The sequence below is a fragment of the Dermacentor albipictus genome, chromosome 5 (assembly GCF_038994185.2).
Source record: "Dermacentor albipictus isolate Rhodes 1998 colony chromosome 5, USDA_Dalb.pri_finalv2, whole genome shotgun sequence".
Lineage (NCBI taxonomy): Eukaryota > Metazoa > Arthropoda > Arachnida > Ixodida > Ixodidae > Dermacentor > Dermacentor albipictus.
In genome coordinates, this window is record NC_091825.1 from 66,408,477 (window position 1) to 66,433,925 (window position 25,449).

Below are 25,449 nucleotides of genomic sequence, written 5' to 3' on the forward strand. Positions count from 1 at the left end.
GGAGGAGGAGGAGGAGGAAAGTTTAATGAAGAGAAAGCAGAGATCGGCCTGGAGAGCGTGTCTCTAGCCTGCTACTCCTCACTGGCATAAGGGGAAGTGGGAGGTACAGGGAAATGTATACTGTTGGCAAGTCATTACGATATGGTGCAATGAGCTACTATATACGTAGTGTCCAATACGCGGATGAACGATTTAGGCACACTGAACGCAGGACTAATCTCGTCCACAAAAAGCTTTCTTGCGGAGAGCTCAAAAGAATTTGCAGGAAACTACGGAGGCAATCCGCAATCATGTTCGGGCGCTACACAGAAATCCACATGAAGTATGTTTGGCGCAAGGAGTTGCTCGCGAAGACGCGTGATGTTGTGAACGTATGGGCTTCTATGCAAACTTCGCTGTTCGGTAAAGTTACTTTGTCCACGCTTGCCTTAATTTGTTTCTTCGTTTCTCGAAATCTGTGCGTTCTTGAACAGCTATAACTGCACGAGGAGCACGTTGAGTCATTCTTAACAGAGGCTTCTGGCCCCTTCAATGATGCCGTACTTGAATACGCGAATTATTTAACTATCGAAGCGCCCGTAACAGAGGACATACGCAATATAGAATGTAATGATTTTGTCATGTACACACTCTATGAGCGCAATAATTGATTATGTTGCTGAGTCTGCCTATTGTCTCTGTGAGCTGCTGATTGTGCTTGCTTCATGTAAAATCCTTATGTACGAACGTAGGCGCTAGAGCTTTCCATGAGACTGTGTGCAGCGTGCAATGCATAGAAAATAACTTTGTTGTATTCTTATTGATTGTAGCATGCTAACAGAATACGACGATCGAGACGACAGCGCATGGTAAACTGCAGCATAATGTGCGGTGGTAGCACGACGCAAAGTTATGATACTCGCCTTTAAAGAAACAAAGTACAGCATACTAGATACCGATGGCCTGTTTCGTACAGTGCATCAAGCCACACCATTGCCCTGTATAATTACCCAAATCACGCAGAAAAAAGCTTCGCCAACTGCGCGACGTTGCAACTGCAGGGAAGCCGGTGACTCTGCAGCTCCATTGAAGTAGATGGCACCGTAAAGTTCTCTCACTATATCATCTCCTTGGTATGTTTCTATCATCTGAAATGTAATCGTAAGAAAAATACAAGCCTATCGGCATTCACAGAAGACTAAAATACAGTGCTTTCGGGACAAGCCTTCGGTGGTGATTGACAACTGATAAACTCGTAATTTAATGAAAGAGTAATGCTGTATAGATAAATAAACAGGAATAAAATGGTTTGCTGGCAGAATTTCATCAGAGGACGTCTATTATAGAGGGTAGATTGTGAAAGCATTGTTCCATGGACGGACGTATCCCATAGAGTTACTGTACTAACTCTATGTGGGCTGCATAAAAAAGCCTTATGAATTTCTAGTAGGGAAGCGAGCGCGCTGACACGCTTGGCCCCTTTCGAATTGGTCACCTCGACAGGCGGAACTGCTGCAATTAGTAGAAATTATGCATGGTGCCTACGGTACTTGCACTATTATGGATTGCTTTAAAACGCATGGCAATGAATGCCGATAAAATGCAACAAAGAAATCCACTAGAAAAGCTTAAGTCATAAGGACGAAGATCAGAAAAATCCATATACTAACTGTCATTCTCACGGAGGCTGAACGATCACAGCACCAGATCTCCCTCTAGCAAGTATTCTACGAACTTCTATTCCCGCATCTACCCGCAGCCCGCTCACCATCATCGTCATCACAAAAAGCATGGCCGCCGCCTACAGCTGCTAGAAATTCTCGTGCGCAGGTTCGATTCCTAATAATGGCGAGCATGTCCATGCCAATGGTTCCAAAAGTTATGCGTCTTTTTTTATAAGCAGTTACTGTCACATGTAATAAGAGAAGTGGCATTGTTGTAAATTATCTTACACAGTGCGCAATATGAAGAACTGTACAAGCTTCAGAGGCGGTTTCAAGGAACACATCCAAAATTTCTTATATACTGGAAGTCAAGATAATTGAATTCTCCATGGGTTCACTTTGCCCTATTAGCACACATTGCACAGTTAGTAAAGATGCTTATGCGAAAAGTATAAATATCGTTACGCTCTGCCATGCATAGGGGGTTTACGCGCCAAGAGGATGTGGGGCAACCACGACGGGTGAAGCAGGAAGACCACGTGCCGTCGGCTAGCTGGAGGCAGTATCAGGCTCCGCAATTACCAACTCTGTGGATTACCGACATCTTCTCTACCGTTAGCACAAAGACTTTTGCCGAACACGAAAAAATGAACTGTGCATCACGTGGCTGCGCTGCCGTATACCTCAATTGAACTTCTATCCGCACAGGTCTGGTATGCTAATCCTGTGGCGAAGCGGATACAATAAACCGTTTCTTGTTATCTTTCAGGCGTTTTTCTATTATAAGAAAACGACTACTCTAAATCGCGCTTCGCAATATTGGCCTAAATTCATGGGTGCCTGTGATCCTATCGTTTGGAGTCTCCATTATTGGGTTCAGTCACAGAAATGTTTGCCTCATTTAAACCAATCCCAAATTATCTCATTGAAATCAATCAATTAGAAGGTTAGACTGATCGTTCTGCCTACCCACCATAGCTTTCTTTTGTGTCTTATCTATTATTAGATCTTTCTTTAAACGTGGTTTTTTCTGATTATTTTTCTTTCTTCACACATAAAACGTTTGCTTTTTAAGCTCCAACGTTCAAATTGTTAACTCCGTTGTTTTTATGCACCAAATTTAATCACCCGAATCACGGCCAATTCCTCACTGTGGGCATGTGCCACAGCCACTCAGGACAACAGCAGCAACAACAACAACATCATCTCGATAGGCTCTCAGCTGATCAACGCCTTTGCGACTAACTCTACCTTGCTTGTCAATAACCGCATTTTGTGGGCGTAACAAAGTGGTGCCGAGTACGACACAACGCACCACGGAGTCGCAACTTCTAGAACTTCGCCGTAGTCGCCGTCTTGCCGGTCTCCTACCAAAGACGTTCCCCGTGGCTCAGGATGGAGGTGGACAAACGCAAGCTCTAGTTGTACCTGCTCAAAGGTCATCACCGGATGGACCTTTGCAGCACTACATGCAAACATGCTCGTTCGTGTGAAAAGCGGGCGAAGAAGTCGACGAGTGGCTGACGCATTACGTAAGGGTGAGTCGCTACAACCGTTGATACTCTGTCACTCAGCTTGAATATGTCGCACTGCCTCTTAGTGGGACAGCGCTGATGTAGCACGAAAACCACGAAAGCTCCATAGCAACGTGGGACCGCTTCGTTCAGGGAATAAATTAAGAAGCTTTTTAATCGCGGCAGTCGCACCATCGATTCTTAGGCGAAACTTGACACGCTTCATTTGAAGAGTCCATAACGACGTCCAGCCTGGCACCAAGAGCTGATGTTGCTAAACTTTGCAAAATAATTGAATGCGGGCAATCACACAAGAAAATTACCTAAATTACCGTTCCATGGAGCGCAACTGTCACGCTCCCACAGACACCCATATTTTACGTCACTGCTTGAGCCTTGCACTCGTGCAAGAATGTGTGAGCTGAAGGCGCTTAATAACCGCTGTGTAATAAACGTTTTGGATGACATGCTTCCCCTCTTGCTTTATGGTTGATCATGTGACCACCATTATTTAAATGTGCTTAGACTCATTTTTGGAATACTGGCCTGTTAACTACATTTATTCATCTTAAGCTATGCTAAAGCATTCTTAAACTAGCCGCCGTGAGAAAAGCAGCCAGAAAAAAAGTGCCTAAAGACAAGATTTTTCGGATGTTGAATGATGTTCGTTCCATAATTTCTGACAAGCCTGTGTGTTTCTTAATATACATAATGCGCTATATGGAGGCTATGCGAAGACATTACAGTTTGATGAACCATTTAAATGTAGTCTAAATAAGCAGTAAGTTGACTCAAATCTAAGCATCGCTGAAGACGTTCTTTCGTGACAAACTAGCTTTTCATGAATGGATGCTTGCAAATGAACGAGCACACGACCAATTGAAGCAAGCACTTATTTCATACCACTTCATTGAGTCAGTGGATGTCTCCTATTCGGCGGTTATAGCCGAAGGCAAGGAATGCGGTGACGGGGAAGTTCACTACGATCAATGTTAGACCATAAAACGCGCAGCCAAACAACGCACGGCAGCGATAAGACGAGCTTACCACGCTATGAACAGTCATTAGCCCAGGCTTCTGCAAGAAATGGGCATGTCTTTGTCCAACGTCTCCAGTCAAGTTTCGCCTTGACACCGAAAGTGATCAAGCGATGAAGGCCGTACACCAGTAAGAAAATAAGGAAGGTGCACCTACAAATAACAGTGACAACCGCCTTGCAGAAGGCGAAAAGCAGTAAGTTAACTTCAAGCCAAATACTCCCGAATCGCCCAAAAACCGTAAGTCGTGCTGTCTGATGGCCTAGTGCCTAATTTGTGATTGTTTGGCTCCTCAGCGGTACGAGCCAAACATGTCGACGCAGGCACAATCAAAGTCTACGACAGACGGCTCCGACTAGCTCCTCACAACGGGCTGCCCATGCTCGACTCCCTCTTGGCGATCACCAAGGACAGCGGCCTCTGTTTACACAGAGTATAGTCCAGTCACCCCGATAAAGTTCCATTGGCCCAGATTACTTCCTTCTCCGCAACCATTTCCCCAAAATAGGCTCAGAGGTCATCCCTATTGCAAGAAACATATATCCTCTTCTATTCCACTTCCAATTGGAACAGGAAAACGAAGTCTGTACACATGCCAACAAACTACACTTCATTTAAAGAAGACAAGTGTTGCCTAAATGCTGACACTAACCGCAGTTAATCTTCTTCAAGTGCTCTTGATTTACTGGAAAGAAAAGTATTTTTATATTGCACTAGGGCCCATCCCCAATCACATTCTCGACGGAACAACTTTTCCACTAGTTGTGAGAAGCTACGAATATACGAACATGAGTTGACGTTAAACCTAGATATGTGAATGAAAGTGGAACAGATTTTAAGAGAAACATAATGGCAGTCGATGCCGGAGTCCACGTTAATTTGCTATAGTTGACTTAATGCGTGATATTGACATTCAATATATTCAATATTTTCAAGATTTCTGAGCATCTTGAACTAGAACGTGAGAGAAAGTGGTGGGAGCTGCTTCAATGACATTAAATAAGCACACATAAAGGCGTGTGCGCGGCCGCATGCATGCACGCACGCACTATTTGAATATGACCACGGGCGATATATGCTTAAGCTTTTCCAAGTTGTTTCGATTCTGTTTCGGCCACTTTTCCTGCTAGATTAGTGAAAATCTTTCTGGCCACCCAAATTCGCCTATCTCTCTCGCGACGGCCGAAAAATTGCGAACATTCTCCCCATCTGATATGACCCGTATACACTAACCCTCCATGATTAGCCGGAGGAGGAGGAATAAACTTTTACTTTGGAAACAGTATTCCGGGGTAAGCCCCAGTTCTACTCTCTGTGGGAAGTTTCCTCATTCCAGGAAGCCTGTGGCCTTCGCTGCTTCCTTGGCCCTGGCGATGAGGCGTCGTTGTTGTTCCAGGTCCTCAGAGACGAGCTTGACCTTCCACGTTTCTATGAGGTCTTCGCTTTGTGTGGCGTTGCAACAGTCTCTCAGTGAAGGCAATGCGTTTTTGTCTAGATGCCATGGACATTCGTTGATCAGGTGTGCCAAGGTGTCCGGTGCGCCGCACATTGGGGAGTGGTATCCTTGTAGCGTTGGGTACAGTCTATGCATGATGATTCCGTGGATGTAAGCATTACTTTGCAGTCTTCTGAGTGTAGCGCTTTCTTCTTTGTTGAGCTTTGGGTGAGGTGGTGGGTACACCGTGCGTTCCATCCTGTGATGTTGAAGGATCCCTCAGTACGTGATGGGTACGGCCTCTGCCTCCGGTGACGCAGACCGGGCGTCTCGAGAGTAGGAAGGGTTGGCCCGGCAGGTGTGGCCTCGGGCCGCGGCATGTGCGGCTTCCGGAAGAAAAAAAATTATTGCCGGTTCTGCGCCTTCTTCGCCGTTAGTCAGCCGCTAATAAACAATTTCTTCTTCCGGTAGCGCCCACTTCACCTGCTTCGCACGCGATGTCACAAAAATGAGAGGACTCAACACATCAAAATGACGCATGTGTACTAAACATGTATTCATTTGCCGAATATTAGAGAAAGTACTTCAAAAGACGCTTATCCCCACCACATTATTCTCTTAACCGAGAAGACCTCGTCATGTGGCTACAGCTTCAAACTAATTCATTTCCCTGTCTGCTTTATCTTCACCTCTTCCCGCCCACACAATGTCCTTCATAATTTCCCTGCTGTGGAGCAATGCCCGCAGTATATCATTGCACCTGGGAGTGCCCGCACCCTCCGCGTTACTCCCCTATTCCTTCACTTTTCTCCTGGGAAACTGCGCTGACCAGCTTAGATCCGCAAGAGCAGTGACGGCTGATCCGACGGGCATGTGGAGTGCCACGAGTCAATGGGGCCTCGAACTAAGGGCTCCACCCTACGAGGAAGTTAGTTTCCCTACCTCGTAGGGTAGTTCACAGCAAGCTGCCTGATACACAGAGAGGAAACTCTGGGCAGTGACCACTGCATACTTGCCACCACATTGAACGTTACGCATGCACGCCACCCGATAAAAAAGGCAACACTCACAGATTGGACAGCTTTTCGCAAAGTGCGAGCGGATGACTTCTCAACCAGTATTACAGATCTGGAGCAGTGGGTACGAGAGCTCTAACAAGACGTAGCCAGACATTCAAAACAGATCACACTCACCACACACATACCGGCCGTAGACCCACACCTTCTTCACCTCTGGGAAGCGCGTCGAGGCCTTGTTAGGGGATGGAAGCGCCAAAAACATAATCGTAAATTGAAACTACGTATAGCGAAACTCACGGCAACCGCGGAATGTTATGCTGGGGAGCTCACCCATCACAACTGGCAACAACTATGCAACAAGTTGCAGGGTAATGTTAGCACTGCCAAAACATGGTCGCTGCTACGCCATCTTCTTGACCCCACACAAAGCAAGACAATTAGCCAGCAAATAATTCAACGTATCCTCCACAACCATCCGGGTTCTGATGACGAAATCCTGGAGGGGTTGCGGGCGCGGTACATAGGCGATTTCGAACCCGCACAAGGACAACCTCCAACCTACAGCGGGAGCGACAATTACGACCTCGACAAGCCGATCACTATCACTGAGATGCAACAAGCACTCCATGCACTCACACGAAACACCACCCCAGGCAAGGACAAAATAAATAACAAGCTCCTGCGCAATCTGGATGATGGCACCATTCAATCTCTTACTGACCTCTTTAATCATCACTGGGAAGCGGGTACGCTACCAGCAGACTGGAAGCATGCGGACATCATACTCATTCCGAAGCCAGGCAAACTCTCCAGCTTAGAAAATATGAGACCAATCTCACATGTCACAGCAATCTCACAGCTTCTGGAACATGTCATTCTGAACCGGCTTCAGCCTTACCTAGAATCCAGCGACCTCTTTCCCGAAACAATGTTCGGATTCCGGCCCCACCTTTCTACCCACGACATCCTTCTTCAGCTGAAGGAACAAGTCCTTGAACACATCTCACCGCACAACACCGGAGCGATTTTAGCACTCGATCTCAAAGGCGCTTTCGACAATGTGGCTCACCACACCATCCTTACAAACCTAAGCCTCACGAACTGTGGTCGTAATACTTACAATTACATACGCGCCTTTCTAAGCAACCGCACGGCCACAATAGGCATTGGCTCACTCAGAACCCCGACGTTACCTACTCGCAACAAAGGAACCCCACAAGGTGCTGTTCTATCACCCACCCTTTTCAATATTGCTATGAAGAAATCACCTGACAAACTCATCGCAATACCAGGAATCAGGCATGCAATACACGCCGATGACATCACTATCTGGACCGCCACTGGTTCCGAAGGAGAGAAACAAGACGCCCTTCAACAAGCGACCGCCGTCGTCCAGCAATATGCAAAAACAAGTGGTCTCCGGTGCTCCCCCGAGAAGTCAGAACTATTAGTCATTCGACAGAAATCACGAAGAAAACTCAATGAACTACCCCACATCACACTCACCTTCGACGACAAAGAAATACCCACAGTAAACCGCGTCCGCATTCTCGGACTCCACATACAACAGGACGGCGGAGGCGCATACACCATCCAACGTCTCAAGCAGACCACCTTCCAAATCATGCGAATGGTCAGCCGTATCGCAACCAAACAATACGGACTGAAAAAAGGCGACATAATAGAGCTCGTCCAGGCCCTGATAATCAGCCGCATTGCCTACGCTGCCCCGTACTTGCCCCTAACTCCCAAGGAACTAGATCAATTAGACGTACTTCTTCGGAAAGCCTACAAGCAAGCGCTCGGCCTACCACCGGGAACAGCGACACTCAAGCTTCAAGCCCTAGGAGTCCATAATAATATAAGAGAAATTATAGACGCCCACCTCACAAGCCAATGAGAACGACTAGCCCTTACACCAACAGGAAGAACAGTCCTAGCGCGCCTAGGCTACCCCACACACGGCAAAGGCCATGAACAAGCAATTCATCTAGCCCCCAAGTTCCGGGAACACATCAAGGTAGCCCCTATCCCCAGAAGCATCCACCCGGAACATTATGCCGATCGTCGCCAAGCTCGCGCAAAAACTCTACAGACAAAATATGGCAGTCTCCCACCACGCTATACACAGATGCCGCGCAGTACCCCCAAAAAGCAGCCATGACGGCCAGCGTTGTCGAATATAACCTACAAGAGGTGGTCTCGATGACGGTCGGCACTGCCAGCGCCCTCGTAGCGGATGAGACAGCCATCGCCTTGGCCATCACCTCTAGTCCAACCAACGAGTACGTCACAATTATTAATGACTCCCAAGCAGCGTGCCGTTGCTACGCGGGAGGCAGAATATCTTCAATCGCCCACCGACTTTTCAAACAAGCCTCCCAATTCCCGTACATTGAAATAGTGTGGACTCCAGGACACGAGTGCCTCCGTGGAAATCAGCGTGCGCATGCTGTAGCCCGAGCTCATGCCTCCCGGGCGCCATAAGAGAGGGATACGGCCGCATCCATGGAGCCCGTACCTTTACAATACAACGCCATACTACAACACCACAGATTGAACAGACGACAATACCCGCCTCCACACAAGACCCTCTCACGTGAAGATGCCGTAACATGGCGACAACTACAAACCAACACTTACCCCCATTTAAGCAGACTACACGCAATACACCCTACACTATATTCATACAAATGTCCCCTTTGTAATGAATACGCTTCCCTATATCACACCACATGGGCGTGCCCCAACGTGAAGGCGGCCCCGTAAATACCCAACTCCACACCCGAGCAGTGGGAAGCCGTGCTAACTAATTCGGACCCTCGTAACTAGCAGCAACTGGTGCGGCGGGCCCGGGAGACAGCAAGAGCCGCAGGAGCCCTGGACTAAGGGCGCCCCCCGCACAAGCAGAAAGACACCCGCTTGTCCTTTCTTTTTAATAAATGTTGCTCCTCCTCCTCTCTCTCTTTCTTGGTATAGCCGGAGATGGCCGCAATTCCAAAGGAATAAAGGCGGCTTCCGCCGATCACTCTTGCACTGGTTGCTCAGAGCTCTTGTGGAGAAAAAGTTTTCTCCGTATAATAAATAACTTTGTGTGGCAGTATAATGCCTTGGGAAAAACAGGAGTATTTCGGAGTATAACTGCGGAAGAAAGGAGTACAGGAGTCATGCTGGAATACCTTTTGAAATATTTTGAAATAGTTACCTTGCTTCTTCGCAAGGAAAATAGAAAGTTACATATCAAGAAAAGGGTAAACCCGGATGCACAATCTTCCTAGCCTGTTCACAGCATGCTTAGAGGAAGTATTCAAGCTGTTAGGCTGGAAACGATTAGGAGTTAGGATCAACGTGAAATATCTCAACAGCCTTCGGTTTGCAGATAACATTGTTCTGTTCAGTCTTACTGGGGATGAATCGCAACACATGATTGATGGCATTAAAGTGAAAGTGTAATAGCAGGGTTGAAGATGATTTTGCAGACGACAAAGGCGATGTTGAGTAGCCTGACAAGAGAAGAATTTATGATTGCCAGTCAGCCTCGGAAGACTGTGCAGGAGTACATTTATCTAGGTCACTTACTCACACGAGACCCTGGTCATGAGAATGAAATTTACAGAATAAAAATTGGTTAGACTGCATACGGTAGGCTTTAGCAAATCCTGACTGGGAGCTTACCACTGTTGTTGAAATAAAAATGGTAAAGACATTGCGTTTTACCGGTGCTGACATATGGCGCAGAGACTTGGAGGTGAACCAGTAAGCTATCGAACAATTCGGAGGCTACTCTAAGAGCGAAGGAGCGAAAAAAAAAAATGTTAGCGCAAGGAGACAGAAAGGGAGCGGAGTGGAGCAGAGAGCAAGCGGGGACAGCTGATCTCGTAGTTGACATTAACAAAATAACAAATACAACTGGACAGGTCATGTAATGCATAGGGCAGATAACCGGTGCACCAATAGTTACACATCTGACGCCAAGGGAAGGGAAGCGTAGTCGATGACGGCAGAATATTAGTTGGCGTGATGAAATTAGAAAATTTGCAGGTGTAAGTTGAAGGTCAGCTCGGGAAGGCCACAAGTAATTGGAGATCGCTGGGAGAGGCCTTCGTCCTACTGTGGAAATAAAGATAGGCTTATAAAGGGTATAATTATGATGATGACAACGCTATAAAACCCTTTCGGCACGTAAACGAAATTGCTCTGCGAATTTTCTGAGGGTCCATTTTAGCGGCATTTCTATCCTTCCCTTGCACGCCATTGCGAGTTTTCACCAGCCACCGCAAGGTAACAGGAAGCGAACCAATCGCACAAGCCGACACGGCCCTCCTGATCCGGTTGTCTACTCTAACTGGGCTAGCTCGGACACACCAAAATCCTACCCGCTACTGCGCGGTCCTCGGCTCTGCTCAGTAATCTAAATAAAAGATCACCAAGTGCACAACGCTATTTGATTTTAAGGCAAACAAAAGCGATCTCCTGTAAGTGAGGAGATGCTTGACTTAGCCGTTCAAACAACTCTGCGGTTGACCATCCAATGCTTGCGCCAGTGGTGACGTAAATTCGTTATCGGAAGATTGGAATGAAATCACAGTGTAACAGTATTGCGATATACGTCCCCATATCTCATTCATCCTGCAGCCATATCCAATAATATTTTCGAGTGCTACTGGCATAGAAGTATGGTAGCAGAATAACCTAATAGGCGCGTTCATAGTTGCGCATATTTACGTGAAGTACTTTTACTTTTTGCGTGAGTTGTATTCTAATTATAGATGTAGGCGTTACGCGGCTACTGTCCATTTGCTACAGTAGAAATACCAAGGATGGTCGAGGTAATGTGAAACCAGGGACGGATCCTTGCACGTCCAGTAACAGACCATCATCAAACTATCTTTCCATGTATAATGGAAATAATCAAGAAGGTGGCTGACATCTCTTTGTCGGCGGAAGTCGAAAATTGATGCCACCCCCTGCGTCCCTGCCCTTGTTACCATATTACGTGCCATTTTCTGTTTCGTAGGGCACCTACCGCATTTTCAGCCCTACATCACGACCAATATGCCTATTTTAGTTTTCCAGGCTATCTGAAGCTTGAAACAAGTGCGCTACGTATTTAGAATGAATTTATCCAATTCTGAACAAAGAGCGAGAATTGAGCCGCACTGCATGGAAAAAATTGTCATTTTGGGATTCAATTGCGGTGTCCGTGCTCTAAGGCGCGAGAGAGCCGTGATCAAAGCTTGCAGTGTCAAAAAAAGCAGGACCCGTATTCAAAAAAAGTTCTTACGCTGACAGCGTACGTTTCAACCCATAGTGATGTAGGAAATATTATTAGAGAAAGCAATCAGCCAATGAAAAACAGCACTTATGAAGCAAAACATTTGTCAATACGGCCCTTGTCTCGTATTCACCAAATATTCATAGGCTAGACTTCTTCGTAAGAAAAAATGTCGGCAAATTCTGACGGTGCACGTATACTTAGCAAATGCAGCCGATCAATCGCAAGGAGCACTTGCGAACGAATAGACGTATGAGTTCGGCCCTGAAACTCTCAAAACAAAAAATACAAAGCTTCGCGCTTTGTTTGTGTAGTAGCGATTTAGGCATCTTACCTCTGATGGCGATATGCAAATACAAAGCTTCGCGCCTTGTTTGTGTAGTAGAGATTTCGGAGTCTTACCTCTGAAGGCGATATGCAAATTCACTGAGACGTGTCTATCTTTAGGTGCACAGGGAGACCCGTGTGAACTGAACACACGGGGTACGGACTGTAGGCCACACATTGTGACGTAGCAACTTAACACAGGAGTGGCGACTGCTTCGCGAAGAAAGGGACTGACTGGATTTACGCGAGAACGCCACATCCTAACTAGCTTAGAAGGCCTTCTAGCACACTGTCTCGCTGAGACACTAGGCGCGTTCTGCTTTCTGTCACGTGTTCTTCCCTCTTCGTTTAAATTTAGGCCTTTCGGAAGCGCCCGCAACATTATGTAGCAAATAAGTTAACGCGAGTCTGCGAACCGTAGTTTGTTGAGAGGTGGTATAGTAAAAAAACAAGGTGTATAAGGCTGACCGTCACCATATACGAATGGTGGCAGATGGGTAGGTGGGAACTAATCTAATCTAATCTAATCAACATCATCATCATCATCATCATCATCATCATCATCAGCGTGGTTGCGCCCACTGCAGGGCAAAGGCCTCTCCCATATTTCTCCAACAACCCCGGTCATGTACTAAATGTGGCCATGCCGTCCCTGCAAACTTCTTAATCTCATCCGCCCACCTAACTTTCTGCCGCCCCCTGCTACGCTTCCCTTCCCTTGGAATCCAGTCCGTAACCCTTAATGACCATCGGTTATCTTCCCTCCTCATTACATGTCCTGCCCATGCCCATTTCGTTTTCTTGATTTCAACTAAGATGTCATTACCTCCCTTTTAATCCCTCACCCAATCTGCTCTTTTCTTATCCCTCAACGTTACATCTATCATTCTTCTTTCCATAGCTCGTTGCGTCGTCCTCAATTTGAGTAGAACCCTTTCCGTAAGCCTCCAGGTTTCTGCCGCGTAGGTGAGTACTGGTAAGACACAGCTATTATACACTTTTCTCTTGAGGGATAATGGCAACCTGCTGTTCATGATCTGAGAATGCCGGCCAAATGCATTAGTATGATCTTGATGAGTGCTAGTGACCTCAGCCCATTCTTATTCTTCTGATTATTTCCGTCTCATGATCCGGATCCGCAGTCACTACCTGCCCTAAGTAGATGTATTCTCTTACGACTTCCAGTGCCTCGCTGCCTATTGTAAATTGCTGTTCTATTCTGAGACTGTTAAACATTACTTTAGTTTTCTGCAGATTAATTTTTAGACCCCCTCTTCTGCTTTGCCTCGCCAGGTCATTGAGCATGCATTGCAGTTGGTCCCCTGAGTTACTAAGCATTGCAATATCATCAGCGAATCGCAAGTTCCTAAGGTATTCTCCATTAACTTTTATCCCCATTTCTTCCCAATCCAGGTCTCTGAATACCTCCTCCAAACACGCTGTGAATAGCATTGGAGAGATCGTATCTCCCTGCCTGACGCCTTTCTTTATTGGGATTTTGTTGCTTTCTTTAAGGAGGACTACGGTGGCTGTGGAGCCATTATAGATATCTTTCAGTATTTTTACATACGGCTCGTCTACACCCTGATTCTGTAATGCCTCCATGACTGCTGAGGTTTCGACAGAATGAAATGCTTTCTCGTAATCTTTTCTCCTAATAATAGTGCAACAGTGGCGTAGAGGTAGAACACCCGCCTCGCGTGCAAGAGGTCCGTGGTTCGAATCCCGGTGCCGGTAATTTTTCAGCGGATTAAAAAAAACAAATCCGCGTGCTGATAAAATTGCATAAACAGGCCTGGAGTGTGGCCTGATCCCGTTGACCAGAGCCGGTAACGCACTCCCTCACCAGAGCAGGATTGGCCACCCTGGTGCAGTACATGGCCACAACATCCTATATGAACAACACATTAAACTGATATGTGTCGTATAATCCTGCGACTTGAATCGCCAAGGAGCGCCGGAAACAAGCGACTCATAAGTTTCCTCTCCGCTGCAAAATAAGAGCGACGGAAATAAATACATAATAACGTAACACCAAGGAAAAAGCAATATAAACAATAAAATAAGAAAATAGGTGACAAAGAGCAAGAACATTGCGCACCAAGAGTATTTGTGCTTGTCACAGGCCAAATGCTGTCGGGCTACACTCTTAGGCAAAGTTACACCCTTTGGCTTGCCCCTTCTGCCACACAACAATAATCGTCATCTGCCTTGATGTGTTTCCTTTCTTTAACGCTGCGAGCCCTAAACTTTCCAGTAACGAACGGCACGCGCGTTATCAGAAGGGGCACTCCAAAGGGTGTAAACCGTTCTATGCTGATAACGCGCGTGCTTTTCGTCACTGGAAAGTTCGGGCTCGTAGCGTTAAAGAAAGGAAACGCATCAAGGCAGATAACAATTATTGTTGTGTGGCAGAAGGGGCAAGCCAAAGGTTGTAACTTTGCCGAGGAGTGTAGTATGCATTCATGGATTTAGTTTATATCAAGGCCTTTTTACATTTCTAGAGTGCATTTAAGGAGTTTCAGTCATTGTGCTTGTAACGCTTTTTATTTTTTTAGCTGTTCTCTCGTGTGATCATTCAATATACATGTCTGTTTGGCTACGACATTCGGGTAGAGGGCTCATCAGTAGCCAAGATTTCATGTTTCACTCACGTGGTGAGCTATAATAACCAATGATCATGATTGTTTTAATGAAATGCAATGCAAATAGAGCAAAACCTAAATGCATTCCATCTGTTTATATCCTAGCAACTACTATACGGGGAGATTATAATTAGGATTTTCAGAATTTTAGAAAATTGACCCTGGAACGCAGCATAATTATTTTCATTCAGCGGTTTTATTCGATGGGGCGGACAATACTAGCATGAGCAAGCGAAATATATATTTTACTAATTAACGTAAAGTCACTAATCATCTCTTTCGCGATTTACTTTACGACTAATATTGAAATTTACGAATTGCAACCACTGAACTTTCAAGGCGTACTTACTTTGGATGAATCTCCTAAATGACACCAGATTCGAGATATGATTAGCCCATGTGTGGGACGAAATACATTGGTAAATAGGGCCCCTCGTTTAAGCACCATTCTTCTCGTTTATGGGTGTTCTAGTTACTCTCGTGCTTTAGTGCATATGAGACCATCTTCTCACAAATGTAAGTGGAACTACAGTGAATTTTAACAGCGAGAGTGGTGGTTCACATCTCGGAACCGGTGTCATTCTAGAAATTCATCCCAATTGGACACGTCTTGCAAACACCGCCTGCAATCAGTAAGTTGCAATATGTACAATAACGTAATTAGTTTAGAAGTTATTTAGTGAAGTTTATTGATTAGTAGAATATGTGTTTTAATTTTTTGTGCAACTCCTTTCTGCCTATCTGAATAGTCCAACTCGTGGACTAGATTTATGTTATTTTCAACAGGCAATTTTTTAAAAAATTCCGGGATACATAAAAACCACACCCGATACAGTGCCTGCACGAAAAAAAATATTATGAATTTTTACGTGCCAAGACAGCGATGTCATGAGGAGGCACGGCATAATGCGAGACTCCGGAAATTTGGACCACCAGGGGTTCTTGAACGTGCACCTAAATCTTAGTACCGGGGTGTTTTTGCATTTGACCCCAATCAAAATTCGGCAGCCGCGGCCGGGATTTGATCCCGCGACTTCGTTCCTAGCCACACAACACCATAGCCACTTAGCAACAATGGCGCCTAGGCAGCACAAACGTCCCGGTATGAAGGAATAACGAAATTCTGCAGGCTGTACTGCAGTCTGCAGTATCGTCTAGACCTCTTCTTTCTGGAGACAAAGGACAGTGAACAATGAAGCCATGTCACATGCTGCGTTACTTCCTTTATGTATGCACTTGCTTCTTGAGGTTCCTTGAATAATTCAGCAACATAGGCGCGCAAGTGCGTTGACGTATCTAATAATTCTCTAATTTTCTTTTGAAGTAACGTCATAACTGAGATTTTTTATATAATTTCATTTGGCATGCCGTTAGTTACCTTTCTCCAAGCACAGTAATAAAATGGAACAAGAAACAACCCATTAAAGGCTCATTGTAAATACCAACTTCTACAGCACGTCAACGTACAGAACAATATGTGAAATAATGCTTGTTTTAAATTGTAGGGCTTCACGTCACACAATGCGGCTATGAGAAGTCCCTGAATGGAGGGCTCTGGACGAATTTGATAAGCCCGGTTACTAAAAGGGACGTCTAAAGTTTGTGCGCAAGCATTTTTTCATACCATCTCAACTATATTTCCGTCAGCACTGCTCGAAACGAGATCAACGAGATCGCCTTCAACTGCGCAAAGCTGTTGAACATGAGGTCAGTGGTTATATCTCAGTGGCTATGGCTTTGGCTTCTAAGGAGGACATGTGTTGGCTGTCTAACCGCGTCGGGTGCGTTTCGACGAGAGCAAGATGCAAAGACGCGTCGGCACCTAACACAACCTTCATAGTTGGAATCGAGGATGGGTAAAAATTGATACGCATGCTTGCAGAACGTTGTCTTTTCTGGCGGTGGAGCAACATCAAAGGTTAAACACTCGGAGCAAATGCTACAAAAGTGAAAGGCTCCTTGGTTGTTGCTCGTATGTCTGTAGAAGTGGAGAAAATAGGACAACTAGATAAACTTGTCTTGCATGCCAGTTTCTACAGCAAGCTGGTTTCTTAAGTGTTTGCAGGATGATTAATGAATCAGGGATTGCGTAGACGAGCACTTTCTATAAAAAAAGCAGCGAAGCATCAATTCGTCACTGTGGGGAAGTTTGTATTGCGAAAGAGAAACAAAAAACGGCCAAATATAGTTTAGAAGCATCTTGTACAATAACGGTTATTTCTGCAGTCCTATAGCCTGCTCGGGTTAAGTGCTACTCTAATACCCTATATTTATCTGGCACGTACCTAAACTTTTCAATTCTAGAGTGCTGTTTCTATTTAGTTAACTTTTTTTTATTTTTGACTCCCTCTTGCTTTGGGCAAAATCAGTTCTCATTACATTTTATAGCAAAGGGGCTAATTAAAATAACTAAAGCAGGCGTTGAAGCAGCTCTATATTAGGACGCAACTCGCCTAACGACTACTGTCGACGATAATGCTATAAGTAATCGAACAACGTAGGGACAGATCGTAATCTTAAGTCACCTTTCTTTAACACGCCTACTTCAAACTCTGAGATTTTAGTTGCTTGGGGTATGTGACACATGCTTCAATACCATCCCAATTTGTTCAAACACTCCTCTGCCAAGGTCACCGGCGATAATGGCGGCATGTCGACGACTGCACGACGCAGACGCAGTGGCGAAGGAAAGGAGAAGAACGACTGATATTGCAGGGGAAACAAAGGTGGCATAACGACGATGGCGTGGCCACAATTAGATGTGTATTGGTAATACATGGCGATGGTGTAACGAAAAAAGCGTGACGACAACAAAAAAATGACAACTGTATGAGAACCATGGCGTGATGACTACGGTACGATGACCACCGAATAAAGAAGCTGGGATGACGGCAATGGCAAGACTACGGCGGTGTGACGACGACGACCTCGGAACGAATGCATAATAGCGTGTCTGTTGACGACGCAGTAAAGACGATGGTATGACAACGGTGGCATAATCACGATTTAATGACGACATTATCAGCACAATAGAATGACAAGTACGGAATCATGTTGATAGATCGATAAAGGTGGAATGTCGAGTACGGTATGACAATATGATGACCTTACAGAAGCGATGATGTCTGTGAAATGACAGCGTGACCACAATAGCTCGCGATGACATGGAGAGAGTCGGATGTCGAAGCTACAATTACAATGGTGCAATGACCGTAGCGGCGTTATTACGACGGTATGACAACGAACGCATGAATACGGCTGTATGATGACGGCCAATCACGATTATTGTGTGACAACGGCATGAGGGCAATGGAATAATGAAAGAGCGTAGGTTTGGACATGTTGGTATTTCATGACTTTTAGGTTTTTGGCGCACGAAAAGGGACGTAAGACACAGGTAGGACGCGGACACAGCGCTAACTTTCAACTATTGTTTTATTCTACAAAGCTTACACATATACTTTGGTAACACACAACAGCGTATGCATACGCATATGTACTGGTTTCTAATAAAATGAGACAGCAACGACACATGTGTAATGGAAAGTTAGGCTGATATCGAAGACGAAAACCGGCCATGCATAGCCAAATATTTTTTGGAGTTGTAAGATTAAAAATTAAAAGAAGTACCCCCAAATTTTTTTTGGCTATGCATGGTCGCTTTTTCATCTTCGATATCATCTTAACTTTCCATTACACATGACTCGCTGCTGTCTCATTTGATTAGAAACATGTACATATGCGCATGCGTACGCTGTTGTCTGTTACCTATGCATATGTGTACAGCTTTGTAGAATAAAACAATTCTTGGAAGTTGGCGCTGTCTCCGCGTCGTACCTCTGTCTCTCGTCCTTTTTCGTGCGCTAAAAACCTAAAGGTCATGGAATAATGACGATTGTATGATGATAATGGCGTAGCGATGACTGTGTCATGAAATCTGTCAAATCACTGCGGCATGACAAGAGTCACTTCGCGAAGCTGGTGTGACGATGACGGCTCGAGCTAGACGGTAAGACCACGATGGAGTGACAACGGATGCATGTTACCGACTGTCTGACAATGAATGCATGCGAACAGCGGCATAATCAAAATTGAGTGACGAGAGTAGGATTGTGGTTCAATAAATAAATATTAATGTCGATGAAATGAGGAAGGTGGTATGACAATGACGACATCACAGCCATGAGATGTTATTAGTGAAGTGATGACAGTGCTAAACGACAGCGTGATGGCTACAATCTCACGACGATTGCGTGATTAAGACGGCATGACGAGAGTTGTATAACAAAGAATCACAACGATGCATTGACCACGATGGCAACACGACCGGAAACACTGACCTTGTGTCCCAAGCAATTAGACAACTTGGACCACTGGGTCGGTGTGGAAAGCATGATGATGACAGGATAATGAGAGTTAGACCACGAAGCTGCAATGAGAATAGAAGGACCACACGGGCATAACGATGCGGGCTTGACAAGGAATACATGACGATCTTATAAAGATGATGAAGTACAGGTGACGGCATGATCAGAGTCGGATGACAAAGCTGAAATGTCGATGCAACGACCATAACGGCATCACGGCTACGATTCCATACGTACATGGGGCGCAACATGGGGCAGTGGATGATGGGTAGGAGGTTTGACCACGATGAAAGAGGGTAAGATGGAGAAAGAGGAATGTTGAAGATGGAACGACCACGACATCACGACCACTAGCACATACTAGTGGCTCAAGAAAGTAGACAACTCCGCCCGCGGTGTCGGCGTAAGAGGATGGCTGGATGGAGGGATGGTTGGTTGGACGGACGGACGGATGGACGGACGGATGGGCCGAGGGTCTTGCTGATTTACGCTGATAGCATCTTTTTTCCTCTCGGGACTACAAGCTATTGTTTACTATCTGTCTGCTATATTTTGAAAATATTTGTTACATGTTTCTTTACGCTTTTTTATAATTTTGTAAATGCGTGCGATTCGCTTTTATATGCAGTTGAAGAGTGAAGTCCGCCTTGGTGCTGCTGCTGTTGCTTCTGATATTCACTGAGGCGGAAGGGGATGTTGCTATTTTTTGAACGCTTCAATGGTGTCCCTGAAGTTTTAGGCAGTGTTTCGCTCTTTGAAATGCTGAAATTCTGTTCTCTTTTTTATAGTGTGAGGACCTCTTGATTACAAGTAAGGCCAGTTGCAGTAGGCAATTTAGCTTGCATTTGCATTTCGATACGTTATTCATGGAATAAAATAAAAGGCGTACTATAGGTGAAGATCCACGTTTTTATTTGGACAATTGTGAGTGAAGGCAACGACACAGGAAATTGCAAATGGAGACCACCGTTTCTGATGTGGCACGGTTTCCTATCTCCGTTTATGTTAGACACAGTTTCGACAATGACACTAGTCTTTGTCGGGGCAACAACGCTGATAGGCTGATGAAGGGAAGACTTGCCGAAATGTTTATCGATATGTTGTAGCAGACTTAACCGCGTTCTGAAGCAGTCGGTGGGAGTCTTCAGCTATGGTTCGGCGTGGTGGGAGGGGTTTATGCGGAAATCATCTATGACCTCCAGCAGCCTCTGCAGCGCTTGGAGATGCGGACGCACTGGAAACAGGAAGTCAGTCACCGTGGTAACTGGAAGAATCTGGCCTCTGTAGGACATAATGAGGCTGGAGTTTTCCTGCGCCTGTGCGGGGCAGGCGTGAGGGGGCGCTCCAATGTCTCAGGGTCTCCAGACGTCTTGCAGGTTATGTGGCGCGAGCACAGGCGTAGAGTCGGTAGGCTTTGCAGATACTAAAGGTCCGCACACACCGGACCGTCTAGTTGTCGCCCCTGGTCAAGCCACTCTCGGGAAGCTGTTTTGGAGCCTTCCCGTCCGCTTCACGGTTGTCGGCATGAATGATTGTGAGCAAGCGAGGGCCCTGGCTACTTGTGTAATCCTGGGGTACAAACACTCATGTCACCGTGGTGCCGCGGTTTTGGCCGCTTTGGCAAGGTTTTCCGCCTCCTCATTCCCGGCTATGCCCACGTGGGAAGGCTGTAAATAGAAAAACATTGCGCCTCCAGTGATATAAGGAGCCCATATTTTGGCGAGCAGCTAGCAAATGGTATGTCCTACTCGCCTAGGGTTTAGCACGTACTGGAGCATCAGCTTGCAGTCCAACGCAACAGCAATTGGCTAACCGGAAGGAGGGGAGGAGGTTATCCTCGATGAAGAGGTCTGCTGCTAGATGCAACCTCACAAATGATCCTCGGTGACGCTTGCAACAAATGCGGCAGTGTCCAAACTGTCCAATCAAAGGGCGATGGTCCAAACTGTGGCTGGATTTCACTGCTTTGTGACTTCCTTCGGACATAGGTGCACATCCAGCGGCTGGTACTTTGTAGGCAATGGGGCCGCTTCACGGGCAGTTGAGGGAGTGCCTCCTCATATAGGCTACACACTGCGCATGTATGACGCCAATAAGCTCCAAAGCTGGTATAAGAGGGCCTGACCGTCTATTGTGTGGTGCAGCCTGTCGATGTTCGGCAGTTCCCGCTGCAGCATGAAAAGTGGCAGTAACTATTCACCATTCTCGACCATTTTTTGAGCAACAAGTGAGTGCTGAGTCACTGCTTTCCCGCCTAAATGTGGACATGAAGTAGGCGACAGCCACCTTAAAGTGATAGTCAACGTGGTTGGCGTCAACTGTAGATTCGATTATGCTATGCATAGTTTCTGATGCTATAGTTTCTGTAGTTGCTATAGTTTCCACAGTTTCTGATGCATAGTTTCTGGTGTTTTGCTTGAAGAGGCATTATACTGGAAGACGGTCGTGATTTATTTGTCGCAAGTGAGACTGCTCCTCGTCGCAGCTGCCCGAGAGTCGCTCATGTCGGCAAACAAGGACGAACGAAAACGAAAACTAATTGCGCCATCAATGCCACCTGCCAGCGTGACATTCATTTTGAGTACCGGAGAAAGCGACGCCTTATTCGGCTGTATGTGTAGCAACAGCCGAAGTTCGTAGTTCCGAAGTCAGCATGCTCAAAGGAATGCGGTTCTCTGATCATGAGCAAGGAAACTTAAAGACGCGGTAATGACCAAACCTACACCGAAAAAAAAATGTTGCAGCAAATGGCGGGAAATACCTTGGGAACTTTATTTAAAATTCGTGAAAATGATGGCAGGCCACCATCTTGTAAGGTGTACTGCGCACGGCAGTTGATCTAATCCCGTTATCATCACGAGTAATTTTTTTCGTGTACTACTCGTCTCACTTTCCCCTACTTGTTCACGGCGCCAGAACTGAGTTGAAGTCTGGGGTTTTACGTGCAAAATCACGACTTCAATATTAGGCACACTGTAGTGAGAGAGAGGACCTTTACCATGCCTCGAATCACGGAACACTGGCGATTCTGTAGTGCTCCCCGATCGAAATGCCATCGCCACAGCCGGGATTTGATTCCACGTCCTCGTGCATAGCAGCGTGACAACAAAGCCATTAAGCCTCCGTGGCGGCTGGCGATGGAAACGTCTTGTCGGATTGACGCCGATGGTTTCTCAAAAATACTACATATATGACCAGTGTGACGGCTTGCTTTTACAGCGTGGCTGATATCAAGAGGGCTTCAAAATGAGCGTTCGACTTGCGGTAGGCACCCATCTTTGGATACCTTTTTTATTTACGAGTTTGAAGCTTCCACCTATTACATGTAATAAAGTGAAAATGAGACATCCACTCAATCGTAGTAGCAATTGCTACAAAGGAAACATATGCGGGCTCCTCGAAAGAAATGCCTCGCTGTTGAATAATAATTCGTTCTGGTCAGGGACTAGAACGCGGGACCACCGCCTTTCCGGAGCAGCCGCTCTACCATCTGTGCTAACCAGGCGGCTAGCAGATGGTAGGGTGAAATCGAATTTATCGACAACTCGAAGCAAAGTCAAGAGTTTGGCGTAATAGTTCGATTGGGTGGATGTCTTACTTACCCTTTATTGATTACTTCTCTCCACCTTGCTAGTTTAAGCAGAACTATTACGTCATCTATTACATTTGTGCCACTTCACATGTCGGAAGATTGTTGACATTATAATATCGTGAATGTATCATTATGCAAAAATTATTTAGCTCACAACTTTTAGGATATTGCTATGTTCGCTTCTTGGGCCGACACGGTGCTTCATAAGGTTTTTCTGTAGGGGAATGTTGTATGAAGGTACCAAGTGAATGAAAGATGGAACACCTGTCACCGAATCTCTTTTATCGACAGTTTGTTGGTAAACATGGCGTGTTACACTCATCTGCGAGATACCAGCCTTCCATAGTTTTCTCTTTTCGTAAATATGTAGGTCACTTGAATTTTCATACGTTCTAGCCGAAATGCTATCTCATCAATAGAGCTGACGCGAATACATGCTTACTGCTTATGTTCTTTTCCGAGAAAAACGAAAATGTCGGAAACTTTCAGTCACAGATGAATTCTTGCGGAAGACTTAGAGTACTACAGCTGCAGTCGGAAGAACGGCTGAAAAGGAAGAATGAAAAAAAAAGACCGAACGTTTTTTTAGAACGCGTAGTCTTCGCCCGCCCGGACGAAATAACCGATCGCGGATGCTGATCGGGTGCATAAATCACGCGAGAATGCCAGCAGAGGTCGAAGGAGCAGCCACGTTCATGCTCGGGGACGATAAGCGCGACCTGTTCACACCTAGAGGACTCGAAAAATGGGGCTGCCCAATAAATTTGCGTGCGCCCTGTCCCGGCGGTCATTTATATTGATGTTTCTTCATGCCATAGAGTGAAAGCATGCTCTGTGACACACGTTGTATCTTGAAGGCATCACATGATAAACGCACAACGCAAAGCACACAGGCGAAACACGTAAAACACGGAACAAAAACACCGGCAACGCACAAAATAAAAAGTTAAAACACACCACTTAGGAAACACAAATCAAAAACATAGTGGCACGCTACAATGGGAGAACCGATGGAGACAAAGGAGCACGCAAAGTCAGGGCTGTGTTTGTGTATCTTGTGTGCCTCCTTTGTCTCCGTCGGTTCTCGCGCTGCAGCCTTTCACTCAGTTGAACCAACAAGGTCAACTAGTTACTCTGCTAAAAGGAAAAACATACAAAGCATAGCAATCACAAACGGGAGAAACACACCACATCGATAACACGAACACAGCCGAAACTTACGCAACGTGGGAAACACAGACACGCACTAGCAAACTTGCCATGTCATAGACCAGTCGGGGCCGAAAATCTGAACAAATGCACGCATAAACACATACACAAAAGAAAGGATGCAGCGCCATGAACGTTCCAGGCTTGAAATATTCAAGGAAGCAGTATTTAGTCTTCAAAAAATGGGAACATCATTCGCATAATTTAAGACAGACAGAGAGAGAAAGCGGTTATACTCGACGGTTCCTTCGCATAGTAGGAGAGCAAGTCGCTCGGCACTTTCGATATACTTCTTTTAAGGGCGCAGTACAAACAGTGTATTCTTCGGCAAAAGGTAAATCTGGAGGCCTCTGGAGCCCATGGTCACCTCGTTAATTTTAATTTTTCGCGTCAATAATTTTTATGCGGTCATGCATTGTCGCTCCCAGTTTTTTTGTGTGACGAACCTACGTACCTGCCGTGTGTTGCTCTCCGACAGATGGCGGTCATTACAGAGCTTAGGAGAGAGCTCGTTTTCGCCACTAGCCAATGGTCATTGCAACATGGGATGTTAGTACTTTCCGTTATAGTGTCTAGAATAGCGCACCAACGTCAGAGTTGCCGCGCCTACGCTGCCTCGGCAGCGAACGAGGCGTTGTGGCACCTTAGCGATTGGCAGCGCCACCACGCGGTGGCTGCGGGAAGGCATCGCCTCGGCGGCCACGCGAGCGCGCGCCCTCGGCACACTAGCAAGTATATTCTAGGCACTATACTTCCGTGGTAGGTTGGATACATGCTCAAGGTCGACCAAATCAAAAAATATTCTCGACTTTCCGTAGCTACCTGAGCACGTGAGAAAGCTGACATTGGTGTGGTGTCATGACCATTATATCAAGTGGCAAAGGGTGCTCTGCGTTCTACAAAAGCGACAAAGTGGAGAGGACATGTAGGGGGGGGGGAAGTGAAGCTAGATCAAGGAATGTGTTTGTTTGCAGGGCTTTGAGGATTGTTAAGAATGGCGAGCTGCCAAACAAGATTGCCACACAGTTACGACAGGGCGACACGACGCGCATCTCCCCCTCACCGTCGCTGCAGCTGGGAGGCGTTCGAAGAAGCGGCCTTTGTGGTGAAATCCGCCTCCTTCCTCCAGCCCCTTCGACATTGTGACGGAACTAGTTCGGTGTATGAACAATGATTCCGGAGTTCCCCAACGCGGAGCTGATTTGACATGCATGGACAAGCTGCCGCGGGAACGACGTATTTTTGTGCTTCTCACGCTTCGGCCTGGCGCAGAACAACGAGCGACCCTCGATCGGCACCGATAATTCCCGGAACGGCAACCCTCCAACGCCGTCGTTTGGGCTTCGGAATGTGTGTGCCTTTGTGTCTGTAAACTGATCTGCAGAG

General features: G+C 46.1%; 1 long non-coding RNA gene across 2 annotated transcripts in view; it reads left to right on the forward strand.

Moving 5' to 3' along the window:
* The first annotated feature begins 2,855 nt into the window (after positions 1 to 2,855).
* LOC139060475 (uncharacterized) overlaps positions 2,856 to 25,449 on the forward strand; it is a 136,199-nt gene continuing 113,605 nt past the window's right edge. For both annotated transcript variants that reach the window (XR_011514842.1, XR_011514843.1), the window contains exon 1: positions 2,856 to 3,181. This is a non-coding gene — a long non-coding RNA (uncharacterized lncRNA). The remainder of the gene's footprint in view (positions 3,182 to 25,449) is intronic.